Below are 14,753 nucleotides of genomic sequence, written 5' to 3'. Positions count from 1 at the left end.
TCAAAGTTCTATTACAATTCTAAGTTTGGAAACCAGCAATGGAACTACTGACATTGCTAGCCATTGCATTGTACAAAAATTATACAATTGTTTTAACAACTATATATTATATTGATTTTTTGTAATAAAGTTATAAAATTATATCCATAGTTACTCTGATAGCACCTATCAAAGGTATTTTACAGAATAATTTTAAACATGCTTCAATAAGTATTCTGGGAAATAATTTTCAAAAGCATTTTTGCCTTAGGCTGAAATCTGATTTTAAGCACTATATTATTAATTTTTACTGGGCCAGCAGTGGCATAGAAGGTTAAGCCTCCACCTGCAGTACCAGCATCCTTTATGGGAGCAGGTTAGAATTCCAGCTGCTCCACTTCTGATCCAGCTCCCTGTTAATGCCCCTGGGAAAGCAGTAGAAGATGGTCTCAAGGAAAGGGTGTCTATGCCCACTTGGAAGACCCAGAAGAAACTCCTGGCTTAAACCTGGTCCAGCCCCTGCTGTTGTGGCCATTTGGGGAGTGAACAAGTAGCTGGAAGATTCTCTCTCTCTCCCCCCTCTCTCTATCACTGCTTTTCAAATAGATATACCTTAAAAAAAGGAAGTAAAAAAAAGTTTTCACAATACGTGACTAGATATTTTATTTTATTTTTTTTAATGTAGGCATCTTTTGATTCTGCAATAGGTTACAAGATTTTCAATCATAGTAATGAAGCTATAACTTGAGCATTAGGTGCAGTTCAGAAGCTATAGAGGTGATAGAGGTATGCATGTGCATATATGTCTTTGTGTGAAGAATGATACAGAGACAGTGGACTTACTTTTAATTAATACATTATTTGAAGATTTAGCTTTAATTTTCAAAGCATAAATATTGACTTTGAACTCAAATTCATCACAACATTAGGATTAAATATCAAATAGTACTGATTCAATTAATTGTAATCCAGTAGGTGGCAGTACATTTCAGTGTTCAAAAATATACGATAATATTATCATTTATAGCAAAATTATACTTCAATATTTTCATAACTAATATATTTGGGGCAAATAAATTCAAATTTTTCAAATAATAAGTTTGAAATTATGTCTTTCCACTACCCATTGCTTAGTAACAAAGTTCATAGCAACACTTTCCTTTGCTCACGATTCTGCAATTTAGATTGTGCTCAGCTGGGAAGTTCTTATGATATTCTTGTATTTTCACCTATACACATGGGTTGAACTGAAATTTGGCCAGATGCTGTGTTCAGATGAGATGCCAAGATGTTCTGGCTGTGCTCTTTGCCTGATCTGTTCTGTGAGGTAGTCCACATTTACATGGCAGCTCAGGCATTCCAAGAGTACAAAAGAGATGTAACTTGCATTTAGGTAACTGGGACTCATGTAACTTTAACTCTGCCTCATCATATTTATTAAAAGAAGTAATAGATCCAGAACTGTTTCAAGGGATCATACTACACTAGTGAAGCATAATAATCAACATAATTTTTTGACTGCCACTAAAATATTGAAAGGTTATTGGAGGGGGGAAGGAAGGAAATAGAGAAAGAGAGAAATGAAAAAAAGATGGAAGGAAGAAAGGAAGGAGAAGGGAGAGAGGAATGAGAGAGGGAAGGAGGGAGGAACAAGGGGAAGGAAAGTACCACTACATTGTTAGAAGTACCTAAGAACTACATGAAATCTGTCCTCTTTATATTAACAGCACAATAAAAATAAATTAAGAAAAAAAAAGAATTATAATCTTTCTTACAAGAAATTTGTAATCAGTTACAGAATAATGTGACAGAATTTTGGATTATTCTTAAAACCTATCCGAGCTTACACTTTTTAATCCTAAACATTTTTAAAATTTTATATATATATATATATATATATATATAATTTATTTATTTATTTATTTATTTCACAAATAGAGTTAGACAGTGAAAGAGGGAGACAGATAAAAAGGTCTTCCTTCCATTGGTCCACACCCCAAATAGCGACTATGGCTGGCGCTGGCCAATCCAAAGCCAGGAGCCAGGAGCCTCTTCCTGGTCTCCCATGTAGGTGCAGGGGCCAAAGCACCTGAACCATCCTCCACTGCCTTCCCAGGCCACAGCAGAGAGCTGGGCTGGAAGAGAAGCAAATGGGACTAGAACCTGGTGCCCATATGGGATGCTGGCGCAGGTGGAGGATTAACCAAGTGAGCCATGGCGCTAACCCCAATCCTAAACTTTTTGCTCCATGAGTGAGACTACTTTGAATCCAGTACCAAATCAATAATAATGTTGTAAATATATTTGATGATTGTATTAGGTCATGTGTTCTTGAAACAGACTGAATGCTAAGAACATAGGACTGAAAAGCTGGAGGTCCTCCAGCTAATATAAATTGGAGGTCCAAATCTGAAACAAAAACACATATGACATAGAGAAAAACTCCAAAAGAAAGCTGAGATTCAGGTCAGATTTTATAGTGTATGCATTAAAGGGTAAGCCACAATAAGGTTTCACCTCACCCCGGTTAGAATGGCTCACATACATAAATCAACCAACAACAGATGCTGGCGAGGACATGGGGAAAAAGGGACACTAACCCACTGTTGGTGGGAATGCAAGCTGGTAAAGCCACTATGGAAGCCACTCTGGAGATTCCTCAGAAACCTGAATATAACCCTACAATACAACCCAGCCATATCACTTCTTGGAATTTACCCAAAGGAAATTAATTTGGCAAACAAAAGAGCTGTCTGCACCTTAATGTTTATTGAAGCTTAATTCACAATATCTAAGACCTGGAATCAACCCAAATGCCCATCAACAGTAGACTGGATAAAGAAATTATGGATATGTTCTCTATAGAATACTATACAGCAGTCAAAAACAATGAAACCCGATCATTTGCAACAAAATGGAGGAATCTGGAAAACATCATGCTGAGTGAATTAAGCCAGTCCCAAAGGGACAAATGTCATATGTTCTCCCTAATCCGTGACAACTAACTGAGCACCAAAATGGAAACCTGTTGAAGTGAAATGGACACTATGAGAAACAGTGACTTGATCAGCCCTTGTCCTGACTGTCGAGAAACAACTTAATACTTTATCCCTTTCAGTATTTTTTTGTTCTATTTAATACTATTGATTGAACTCTTTAATTAACACACAATTATTCTTAGGTGTTTAAATTTAACTGAAAAGTGATCCCTGTTAAAGATAAGAGTGGGAGTAAGAGAGGGAGGAGATGTACAATCTGAGATGTGCTCAATAGGACTTGCCCCAAACGGTACAGTTAGAAATGTGCCAGGGGATTCCAATTCAATCCCATCAAGGTGGCATGTATCAATGCCATCTCACTAGTCAAAGTGATCAGTTTCAGTTCACAATTGATCATAATGATAGGAATAAGAGTCAAAGGGATCACATAAACCAGACTAGTGTCTGCTAATACTAACTGATAGAATTAAGAAGGAGAGAAGGATGCAACATGGGCAGATGGATACATAGTAGACTAATAGAATGGCAGATGTCCTAAACAGCACTCTGTCCTCAGAATCAGCCCTTAAGTCATTTGGATCTGGCTAAAAAGTCCATGAGTATTATAGGCATGGAAAGCCAAGACACTCTGAAAAACAAACAAACAAACCAACAAAAAAAAAACCTAAATGAAAGATCTCTGTGAGAATCCAGTGGAAATAATGGGGCATCAAAGGAGGTACCTTTCTCTGAAGGGAGGAGAGAACTTCCACTTGGACTATGATCTTGTCTAAATAAGATCGGAGTTGGCTAACTCAAAAGGCTTCCATAGCCTTGACAACTCATGACAAGAGCCTTGGATGATTACTGACGCCATAATAAGGGTGTCAGTTGTTAAATCAACAACAGGAGTCACTGTGCACTTACTCCCTATGTAAGTTCTCTGTCCTTAATATGTTCTACTATGTGAATTAATGGTATAACTAGTACTCAAACAGTATTTTACACTTTGTGTTTCTGTGTGGGTGCAAACTGTTGAAATCTTTACTTAATATACGCTAAATTGATCTTCTGTATATAAAGATAATTAAAAATGAATCTTTTTTTGAATGGGATGCGAAGAGAGCTGGAGATGGGATGGTTGCGGGTGGGAGGGAGGTTATGGTGGGAAAAGCGTCTATAATCCAAAAGTTGTACTTTGGAAATTTATATTTATTAAATAAAAATTTAAAAAATGGTAAATGAACAGACAGGATATTAAGCATAGCTGATAAATAAAATGTAGATTAAAAAGTAAGCATTGTTTGAAGGTTTGGTGAGCAAAGGAACTCTTCAAGGAAAACTCCAGACGAGTGTCCAGAATTCTCTTTTTACCAGTAACGATATTATTATTAGCACACACTGAAAGAATGTTCTCACCGTACTGTAAAATTCTTCTTTAACATATTAATTTCAGTCTGCAAGAGAAACAGAAGCAAACACAGATAAAATATATGATTTTAATGAAAAAATTTTATAATTCTAGAGAAAAATGAAAGTAAATACAAAAGATTGTCCAAAGCCAACTTAAGATACTGAAATGACTTGTAATCATCATTAGATTCTTTGGACTAATTGATATAAGACTATCTGAAAAACTAAAATGGGAAAAGAACATATAAAATTCATGAGTGAATAATGGCAGAAATGGAAACAGGGCATAACCTTATGCAAATTGGGTTCATTGGTACTTACACTTATCAGAAAACCATGCTTGAGACAAATTCCATTATATCATATAGTGTGAATTAAGTAACAGCTTTAATTTTGGAATTGAATACATTAAATTTAGCAGAAAGTAAGGGAAGGCATGTATTACTCAATTTACTAATGAATCCACCGAGGACCTAGAGCTTGCTACTATGCTTACAGTATGGGTTTCTACGCAGAGAGACAGTATCTCTTTCTCATCTTTTTAAATAAGGGAAAATAATCTTCCATCTGAAAATACACATAGTTCATTAAATTGCTAGTCTGTCTGGCTTCAGAGGTCAGCAGTATACAAGGACTCTTTGGCAAAGCAAGTTCCTAAATACCCTAGAATGATATTGAGCCTTGTAAGACCTCCCTTTAAAGGACGCAGTAAAGACTGGGAAAACACATCTTACAGAAAGTTAGTTTGGGGATCCAGTGCTGTAGCTTAGAGGCTCCAGCCACTGCCTGCAGTGCTGAGATCCCATAAGGGCACCGGTTTGAGTCCTGGCTGCTCCACTTCCAAATCAGCTCTCTGCTATGGACTGGGAAGGCAGAGGAATGTTTGGGCCCCTGCACCCACATGGGAGACTTGGAAAAAATTCCTGGCCCTGGCTTCAGATTTGCACAGCTCTGGTCATTGCAGCCATTTGGGGAGTGAACCAGAGGAAGGAAGACCTTTCTCTGTCTCTCCCTCTCACTGCCTTTTTTAACTTTCTCAAATAAATAGATAAAATCTTAAAGAAAAGAAAAAAGAAAGAAAGTGGGTTTGGGCTCAAATCTTCCCATTAAAATATTGGAATAATCCAGTACTCAGGAAGCTATTTATCCAAGTCCACAAGTAACTTGTTATCCAGGTAACTTAAGTGAACTTTAATCGATTTTGAACAATCCTTATGAGAGGGGTCTTTAAAGGAGAAAGTCCAAATAGGCTAGATTTAATAATCAATCATGGAATTCCAGTAATCTCTTAGATCTTAAAAAGGGAACTGGGATTGTATATGTCCTTAGTTAACTAAAAACAGAGAAATAAAAGCATGTAACTACACAAATATTTAAATAGTAAATTTTTTTAATTCAAGAAGCAATATTGTGTTCTTGGTTGCAAAGTGGATGACAATGGGGCTGGCTCTGTGGCTTGGCAGGTAAGGCAGTGCCAGCAACCCATATGGGTGCTAGTTCCAGTCCTGATTGCTCTAGTTCTCTGTTAATGGCCTGGGAAAGCAGTGGAAGATGGCCAAGGCCTTGAGCCCCTGCACAAGACATGAGAGATCTGGAGGAAACTCCAGGCTCCTGGCTTTGGACTGGCCCAGCTCCAGCCTTTTCAGCCATTTGGAGAGTGGACCAGAGGGCAGAAGACCTCTCTCTCTCTCTCTCTCTTTCTCTTTCTCTCTCTCTCTCTTTGCCTCTCTGTAACTCTGCTTTTTAAATAACTAAATTAATAAATAAAAATGATGACAAAATATAGTTAAATGTCAGGTTTAGAATGTTTAAACAAAAACAATGATGTTAACTGATGTTGCAATAAAATAGTCTGACAACAGATAAGACAAAATAGCACAGAACAATGGGTTTCCAATTAATTATTTCCTAAAAAATTACTTTTTGCAAGAGAAAATGCAGGGTATAATCTAGATCACCAGAGTTTAAAATGATTACAAGATTAAAAGGAGAAGCAGTAAGAATTAAAATTTCTCATAAACATTCCTCATAATAAGCAATAAAATTATTACCTATTTGAAAGGTGGATTCAACAGTTTTATATTAATAATTGCCTATTCCTTAGTATTTTCAAGTGCAGTATATATTGCTTTTTATTCTGACATCAATCAAAAATTCTATTCTGGGGCTGGCACTGTGTTGCAGCAAGTTAAGCTGTTGTTTTCAATATAGGCATCCCAGAATGCTGGTTAGTGTCCCTATTGCTCTGCTCTTACCCAGCTCCTTGCTAATGTAGCTGGAAAAGCAGCTGATATTGGCTCAGGTGCTTGAGACTCTGCCATGCATGTGAGAGACCAAGGTAGAGCTCCTGGGTCATGGCATTGGCTTGGAACAGCCTTGGCAATTGTGGCTGTTTGAGGAGTGAACAGCAAATGGAAATGGAAGATCTCTTGCTATCTCTATCATTCTCTTTCTCTCTGTCTCTCTCTCTCTGTCCCTCTCTATCTCTCACTCTCTCTGGCTCTCTTTCATTCTGCCTTTCAAATAAATAAAGCTTTAAAAATTATTGTTTATTTTAAAAACTGGATGTCCTATTTGTCTAAATTACTGTTTGCAGTATTTGTGTGATACTAGGTGAAACTAGGAGAGATAACTACTAACCATTTAGTTATAATAATGCTAAATTTTAATTATAAAGTTCAAAATTTGAAGATATCCTGTCAGCATCAAACTACGTTTAAATTAATTATAAAACACATATTTGTGAGAGCAAATATAAAAGGAATTAAATAGCAATATTTATGATAAATGGCTTTATACCCTAAAAATGATTTTTCCTCTAGTTGTCTCCAATTTAAAAGGAAGATCTTAAGCATGTCTAGGTAGCAAGTTTACAAAAAACCTTAAATGAATCAATATGTACAAATGAATAAATTTTTACATCATCTTTAATAAGCAAAGAATGTGTACCCTTTGTAAAAGGAAATTCCTATTAATTTTATACAGTAAATGTCTCATAATCCTTGATTTTCTTTTTCTAGACACAGGGGCAGGATAAAACAAATAATTATATTATTAAAATAAGGGCCGATGTTGTGGCAGAGCTAGTAAAACTGCTACCTGTGAAGCCTACACCCCATATGCATGACAATTCAAGTCCTGGCTGCTCCACTTCTGGTCCAGCTCTCTGCTAATGTGCCTAGTAAAGCAGCAGAAGATGGCCCAAGTCCTTGTGCCCCTGCATCCATGTAGGAGACCCAGAAAAAGCTCTTGGTTTCATACTGGACCAGTTCTGGCTACTGCAGGCATTTGGGAAGTAAACCAGGGAATGGAATATATCTCTTTCTGTCTCCTTCTCTTTCTGTAAACTCTGACTTTCAAATAAATAAATAAATCTTTTTTTTTCAAAAAAAGAGGAATTATTAGAATAAATAGATATGACAGAACTCACTGTTATCTTGGAAAAAACTAAACATTTTATCTAAAATATGCACTGCTCTTTTGTCTATCAAAAAGATTCCATTGATAGTCACTCATCATTCCACTAGAAGTCATTGAAATTTTTTATATAACTAGTATGTAATAGCAGAAATGCTTGACACAGAATACTTGATATTTTATTCTATTCTAAAATTTTAGTGTATAAGTAACCTGTTCTTTTCCAAAAGTTTGTATGTACACACACACAAATGATTGTTTCTACAATTGAAATAACTTACAATGTGATAAGATTTATACAGAATATAAACATAACTGAAACTTTGAACTTACACACACTGAAAAGTACATGAAATTACTACTTTTGAAAGACTGAGATTTAAGGTAGCTAACTTTTTTTTTTTTTGACAGGCAAAGTGGACAGTGAGAGAGAGAGAGACAGAGGGAAAGGTCTTCCTTTTGCTGTTGGTTCACCCTCCAATGGCCTCCACGGCCAGTGTGTTGCGGCCGGCGCACCACGCTGATCCGATAGCAGAAGCCAGGTGCTTATCCTGGTCTCCCATGAGATGCAGGGCCCAAGCACTTGAGCCATCCTCCACTGCACTCCCTGGCCATAGCAGAGAGCTGGCCTGGAAGAGGGGCATCTGGGACAGAACCCGTACCCCGACTGAGACTAGAACCCGGTGTTCCAGCGCCGCAAGGCGGAGGATTAGCCCAATGAGCCACAGCGCCGGCCATAAGGTAGCTAACTTTAAGAATGTTAGTGAGGCCAGTACTGTGGCGTAGTGGGTAAAGCCACCACCTGCAATGTTGACATCCTATATGGGCATCAGTTCGAGTCCCAGCAGCTCCACTTCAATTCCTGCTCTTTGCTATGGCCTGGGAAAGCAGTAGAAGATGGCCTAAGAGCTTGGGCCCCTGAACCCATGTGGGAGACCCAGAAAAAGCTCCTGGCTCCTATCTTCGGATCAGTGCAGCTCCGGCTGTTGAGGCTAACTGGGGAGTTAAAGTGCAGATGGAAGACCTCTCTCTCTGCCTCTCCTTCTCTCTCTGTGTAACTCTGACTTTCAAATAAATAAATCTTTTAAAAGAAGAATGCTAGATAAATGAGATCTATAAGATTGAATGGAGTTTATAGATATGATTAAGAGTGAATGATTTGTACCTATAAACTATATTGCATTTGTTAAAAACTAACCAAAAACAAGGAAATGTAACTGAAAAAAAAAAGTAATTGTAAGGACCCAAGATGGCCCAATGGTACCAGTTCAAGCTGTTCATATGGACAAATGGAATACTGTGGGCCGTATGCCAAATTCACCTTGACAACTTTCCTCAGCTCTTGAAGAAGCCAAGAAGACTGTAGCTTAAGGTAGGACATTAGGAAGAACCAAGACTACTGGATTTCACAGCAATTTTCTACCTACTCACACAAAGTCAGGTTCTCTGTATCTGAGAACATATAAGGCTCTCAGATTAAAAAGAAAATAAAAAATGTGACAATCTTGAATGACACAGCAAACTTTACTATCAATGTGGCAAGCACTTGACAAATTAGAAAAGTGTCCCCCAGCATCATGTACCTAAGAATTTGAGTTACAATTAAGTGTAATTGATCCAATCAAACACTGCATCTAGTCAAAACAGAGTAAAAGACTAGTAATTGAAGGAAGACCCATCTGCACATCCCATGTTTTATTCAACTCTAATTATAATCCCTAATATTTTATCTTTTTTTCATGCATTTGTAGCTACTATGCCCCCACTAGGTATCAATTTGCATATACCACCTTCCAAATTAACTAATAGTTCTGTTAAAACATAAAGCATTAATGATAACTACATACTATAAAATTTGTTCAATAATATAGCCAATTTAGCTATGTTAATGATTTGATTTACTTAAGGCTGCCAGACTTCATTACTATTTAAACTTTGAAATAGTCTACAGAATTTTTTATATGTATAATATTGGTGATACCTAGAGATGAGAGAAGCAGCTGTTGTGGAGTCTACATTGGAGACAAATGGTTGTAATCACTTGGCCAGATGGATATAAATAAAAGAACAATTTGGATAATCTTAAATGTGAAAATCCAAAAGCACTGGTGAATCCCATTAGGCACCAAATCCCGAACTACGGGAAGTTTAAATGTAAAACTAAATGGAGAAGACAAACATTTGGATCACTAAGGAAGAAACTGACAGGCCAAAATAATTTTTCTTGCCTCATATTTTGGAATTTACTTTAAAGATGTGTGAATTTTTTTAACTAAATCATCTCATTATCATGTTACTTAATTGCATATACATCAACATAAAAAAAACAAAAATTTTGCCTAGTTGAATTCAGTCTTTTTTAACCTCTACATAAATAAATTTACACTAATTATGAAAAATAAGTGTTAAATGACATTATATATTAATTTAGCATAAACAATGGTGATATTCATCATTTAAACACGCAAACATAACTTTCTTCTTTTTTTCCACTGTGACAGATATTTACAATTTATTTGTTTTTCATTTTCAATTATCTTTATATACAGAAGATCAATTTAGTGTATATTAAGTAAAGATTTCAACAGTTTGCACCCACACAGAAACACAAAGTGTAAAGTACTGTTTGAGTACTAGTTATACCATTAATTTACATTGTACAACACATTAAGGACAGAGATCCTACATGGGGAATAAGTACACAGTGACTCAAGTTGTGGACCTAACATTTGACACTCTGGTTTATGGCGACAGTAATGACCCTAGGCTCCTGTCATGAGTTGCCAAGGTTATGGAAGCCTTTTGAGTTCGACAACTCCGATCTTATTTAGACAAAGTCATAGTCCAAGTGGAAGTTCTCTCCTCCCTTCAGAGAAAGGTACCTCCTTCTTTGATGGCCCATGCAAAGATCTTTCATTTAGGTTTTTTTTTTGTTTTTTTTTTTGTTTTGTTTTGTTTTTTGTTTTTGTTTTTTTCCACCAGAGTGTCTTGGCTTTCCATGCCTAAAATACTCTCATGGGCTCTTCAGCCATATCCGAATGACTTAAGGGCTGATTCTGAGGCCAGAGTGCTGTTTAGGACATCTGCCATTCTATTAGTCTGCCGTGTATCCCGCTTCCAATGTTGGATTGTTCTCTCCTTCTTAATTCTATCAGTTAGTATTAGCAGACGCTAGTCTGGTTTATGTGATCCCTTTGACTCTTATTCCTATCATTATGATCAATTGTGAACTGAAACTGATCACTTTGACTAGTGAGATGGCATTGATACATGCCACCTTGATGGGATTGAATTGGAATCCCCTGGCACGTTTCTAACTGTACCGTTTGGGGCAAGTTCAATTGAGCACATCTCAGATTGTACATCTCCTCCCTCTCTTATTCCTACTCTTATATTTAACAGGGATCACTTTTCAGTTAAATTTAAACACCTAAGAATAATTGTGTGTTAATTAAAGAGTTCAATCAATAGTATTAAATAGAACAAAAAAAATACTAAAAGGGATAAAGTATTAAGTTGTTCCTCGACAGTCAGGACAAGGGCTGATCAAGTCACTGTTTCTCATAGTGTCCATTTCACTTCAACAGTTTTCCTTTTTGGTGCTCAGTTAGTTGTCACTGATCAGGGAGATCTTATGATATTTGTCCCTCTGAGACTGGCTTAATTCACTCAGCATGATGTGTTCCAGATTCCTCCATTTTGTTCCAAATGACCAAATTTCCCTTTTTTTTTTTTTAATGCTGTATAGTATTCTATAGAGTACATGTCCCATAATTTCTTTATCCAGTCTACTGTTGATGGGCATTTAGGTTGCTTCCAGGTCTTAGCTATTGTGAATTGAGCTTCAATAAACATTAAGGTGCAGACAGCTCTTTTGTTTGCCAAATTAATTTCCTTTGGGTAAAGTCCAAGAAGTGATATGGCTGGGTTGTATAGTAGGGTTATGTTCATGTTTCTGAGGAATCTCCAGACTGACTTCCATAGTGGCTTTACCAGTTTGCATTCCCACCAACAGTGGGTTAGTGTCCCTTTTTCCCCACGTCCTCGCCAGCATCTGTTGTTGGTTGATTTATGTATGTGAGCCATTCTAACCAGGGTGAGGTGAAACCTCATTGTGGTTTTGTTTGCCTTTCCCTGATTGTAATGATCCTGAACATTTTTTCATGTGTCTGTTGGCCATTTGGATTTCCTCTTTTGAAAAATGTCTCTTGAGGTCCTTGGCCCATCTCTTAAGTTGATTGTTTGTTTTGATGTTGTGGAGTTTCTTGATCTCTTTGTAGATTCTGGCTATTAACCCTTTATCTGTTGCATAGCTTGCAAATATTTTTTCCCATTCTGTTGGTTTCCTCTTCACTCTCCTGACTGTTTCTTTCGAAGTATAGAAACTTCTCAGTTTGATGCAATCCTAATTGTTATTTTTGGCTTTGATTGCCTGTGCCTCTGGGATCTTTTCCAAGAAGTCTTTGCCTGTGCCTGTATCTTGCAGGTTTTCTCCAATGTTCTCTAATAATTTGATGGTGTCGGGTCATAGATTTAGATCTTTAATCTATGTTGAGTGGATTTTTGTGTAAGGTGTAAGGTAGGGGTCTTGGTTCATGCTTCTGCATGAAAGATCACTTTTAAAAGGCTCTCAATGTCATCCATTACCCTTATAAAAATTATTAAATATAGTTAGGATTAAATGTTGTCAATCAATAAATATTTGAGCCTTATTAGATTATTATATGAATAGTATGACATGTAATGCAAATAAGTTCCCAATTTGTATTAACATGCTTATGCTTTATGGAAAAATATTATGATAAAATCAATTTTGATAAGTAACTGAAGGTATGCTATGCAAAAATTCTCAATGTATCTGTCACTTTTCTCCCTTTGAACTTATGTGCCTCATCTGGTTATGGAATTCATTATCAACTACTTTTTGTATTGTATCTTTATTCTCATCTCTTCACAAGAAAACATTTTCTGTAGATTATAATTATGATAAAAATTTTCAATAATAAAAAACAACTTATTTTGATATTTCTCTGTTCTCAGTCTACTTTACAAATTCTCCCTCTATTCTGCATCAAGATTAAAGAACATATTTCTGTGTCTGGCATTGTGTTGTAGCAGTTAAAGTCACCACTTGGAAATGCTGGCATCTGATATGGGCACCAGTTTCTGTTTCCTGCTCTACTTGTCATCCAGTTCCCTGTTTGTGGCCTAGGAAATATAGCAGAAGATGGCCCAGGTAGTTGGTTCTCTGCCACACACATGGGAGACCTAGATCAAGATCCTGGCTCCTGGCTCCTGGCTTTGGCTTGGCCCAGCCTCAGCCAAGATGGACATCTGGGGAGTGAACCAACAAATGGAAGATCTTTCTCTCTCTCTCTCTCTCTGTAACTCTGACTTCAAATATGAAATAGATCTTTTAAAAATAAGTATGCAAGGCATGAAATAGAGAAGTGATATGCCATTTATGCTAATAACTTAGCCTCGTAGGCACAAATAATAAGCTTGTGTATGTCCTTAGTCCTTTATTTTCTTCAAAGATTCTCACCATTGAAATAATATGCTGACTCCTATTAATTCTCCCACACGAAATCTCTTGAATTTTTTCCAGCTTCCATATTTCCACTAACACTCACCCAGCGTAAGTCAACATTGTCCTTCATCTTTCACATGTTCCCTAAATGAATTCTGTATAACTGAATAAAGCCTCAACCATTCATTAGTAATTTAATACCAACCATAATCTATAACTATTCCATCTCTCCTTAAATAATAGCCTCTATATTACTTTCTATGTATAATTATCCTAATTTTTCATTGTTTCTATATCTTGATTTTGTCCATATCACCTTTTTAGATAAAAAGGGTTTTTCCTGTTTCCTCATTTTCAATACTCATTTAAGTTTCTAATCCATATGCAAAATCTACATATTACACAAATTCTTTTTCATGTGAATTCCTTTATTTATTTATTTTTTTGACAGGCAGAGTGGACAGCGAGAGAGAGAAAGGGAGAAAGGTTCTCCTTTTCCTTTGGTTCACCCTCCAAGTGGCTGCTATGACCAGGCACGTTGCGGCCGGTGCGCTGTGCCGGTCTGAAGCCAGGAGCCAGGTGCCTCCTCCTGGTCTTCCATGTGGGTGCAGGGCCCAAGGACCTGGGCCATCCTCCACTGCACTCCCTGGCCACAGCAGAGAGCTGGACTGGAAGAGGAGCAACCTGGACAGAATCCAGCGCCCCAACCGGGAATAGAACCTGGGGTGCCGGCGCCGCAGGCAGAGGATTACCCTAGTGAGCTGTGGCGCCAGCCTCTTTATTTATTTATTTTTTTAAATTTATTGTTTTACTTGAGAGGCAGAGTTACAGACATACAGATAGGAAGAAGTCCTCCAACGTCTGGTTTACTCCCAAATGGTTGCAATGGCCACACCTTGGCAGATCTGAAGCCAGGAACCAAGAGCTTCTTTTGGGTCTCTGACATGGGTGCAGGAGTCCAAGTACTTGGGCCATCTTCTATTGCTTTCCCAGGCCATCAGCAGGGAACTGAATTGGAAGAGGAGCAGCTGGGACTTGAATCAGCACAAATATGGGATACTGGTGCCACAGGCAGATGCTTAATCTACTATGCCACAGCGTTGGCCTCTGTCTTGTGAATTTTATTATTGTCATTTGTGTATAGTTACTTTATTTGAAACTTCTGTAAATCGTATAATGAAAACCTTGACGTTAAGGTTTATAAATACATAATTTATCTTTCCATTTTTTCTCAAAATGCTCCATTTTCACATATCTTTATCTTTTTTATCTGTGGATCTCTTCAAAGTAATTGCCTAATGCAATGCATATAGTACCATTTGTGGAGTAAATAATCAAATTATCATTTACAAATATTATCAATTTAATAATAAGGAACATGATATTTTAAAAGTCTCTATTGAGATCATTAAGGCACAAATTATTGATTACCATGA

Source organism: Lepus europaeus, chromosome 4 (assembly GCF_033115175.1).
Source record: "Lepus europaeus isolate LE1 chromosome 4, mLepTim1.pri, whole genome shotgun sequence".
NCBI classification, from domain to species: Eukaryota; Metazoa; Chordata; class Mammalia; order Lagomorpha; family Leporidae; genus Lepus; species Lepus europaeus.
Note: the sequence above shows the minus strand (reverse complement) of the source record.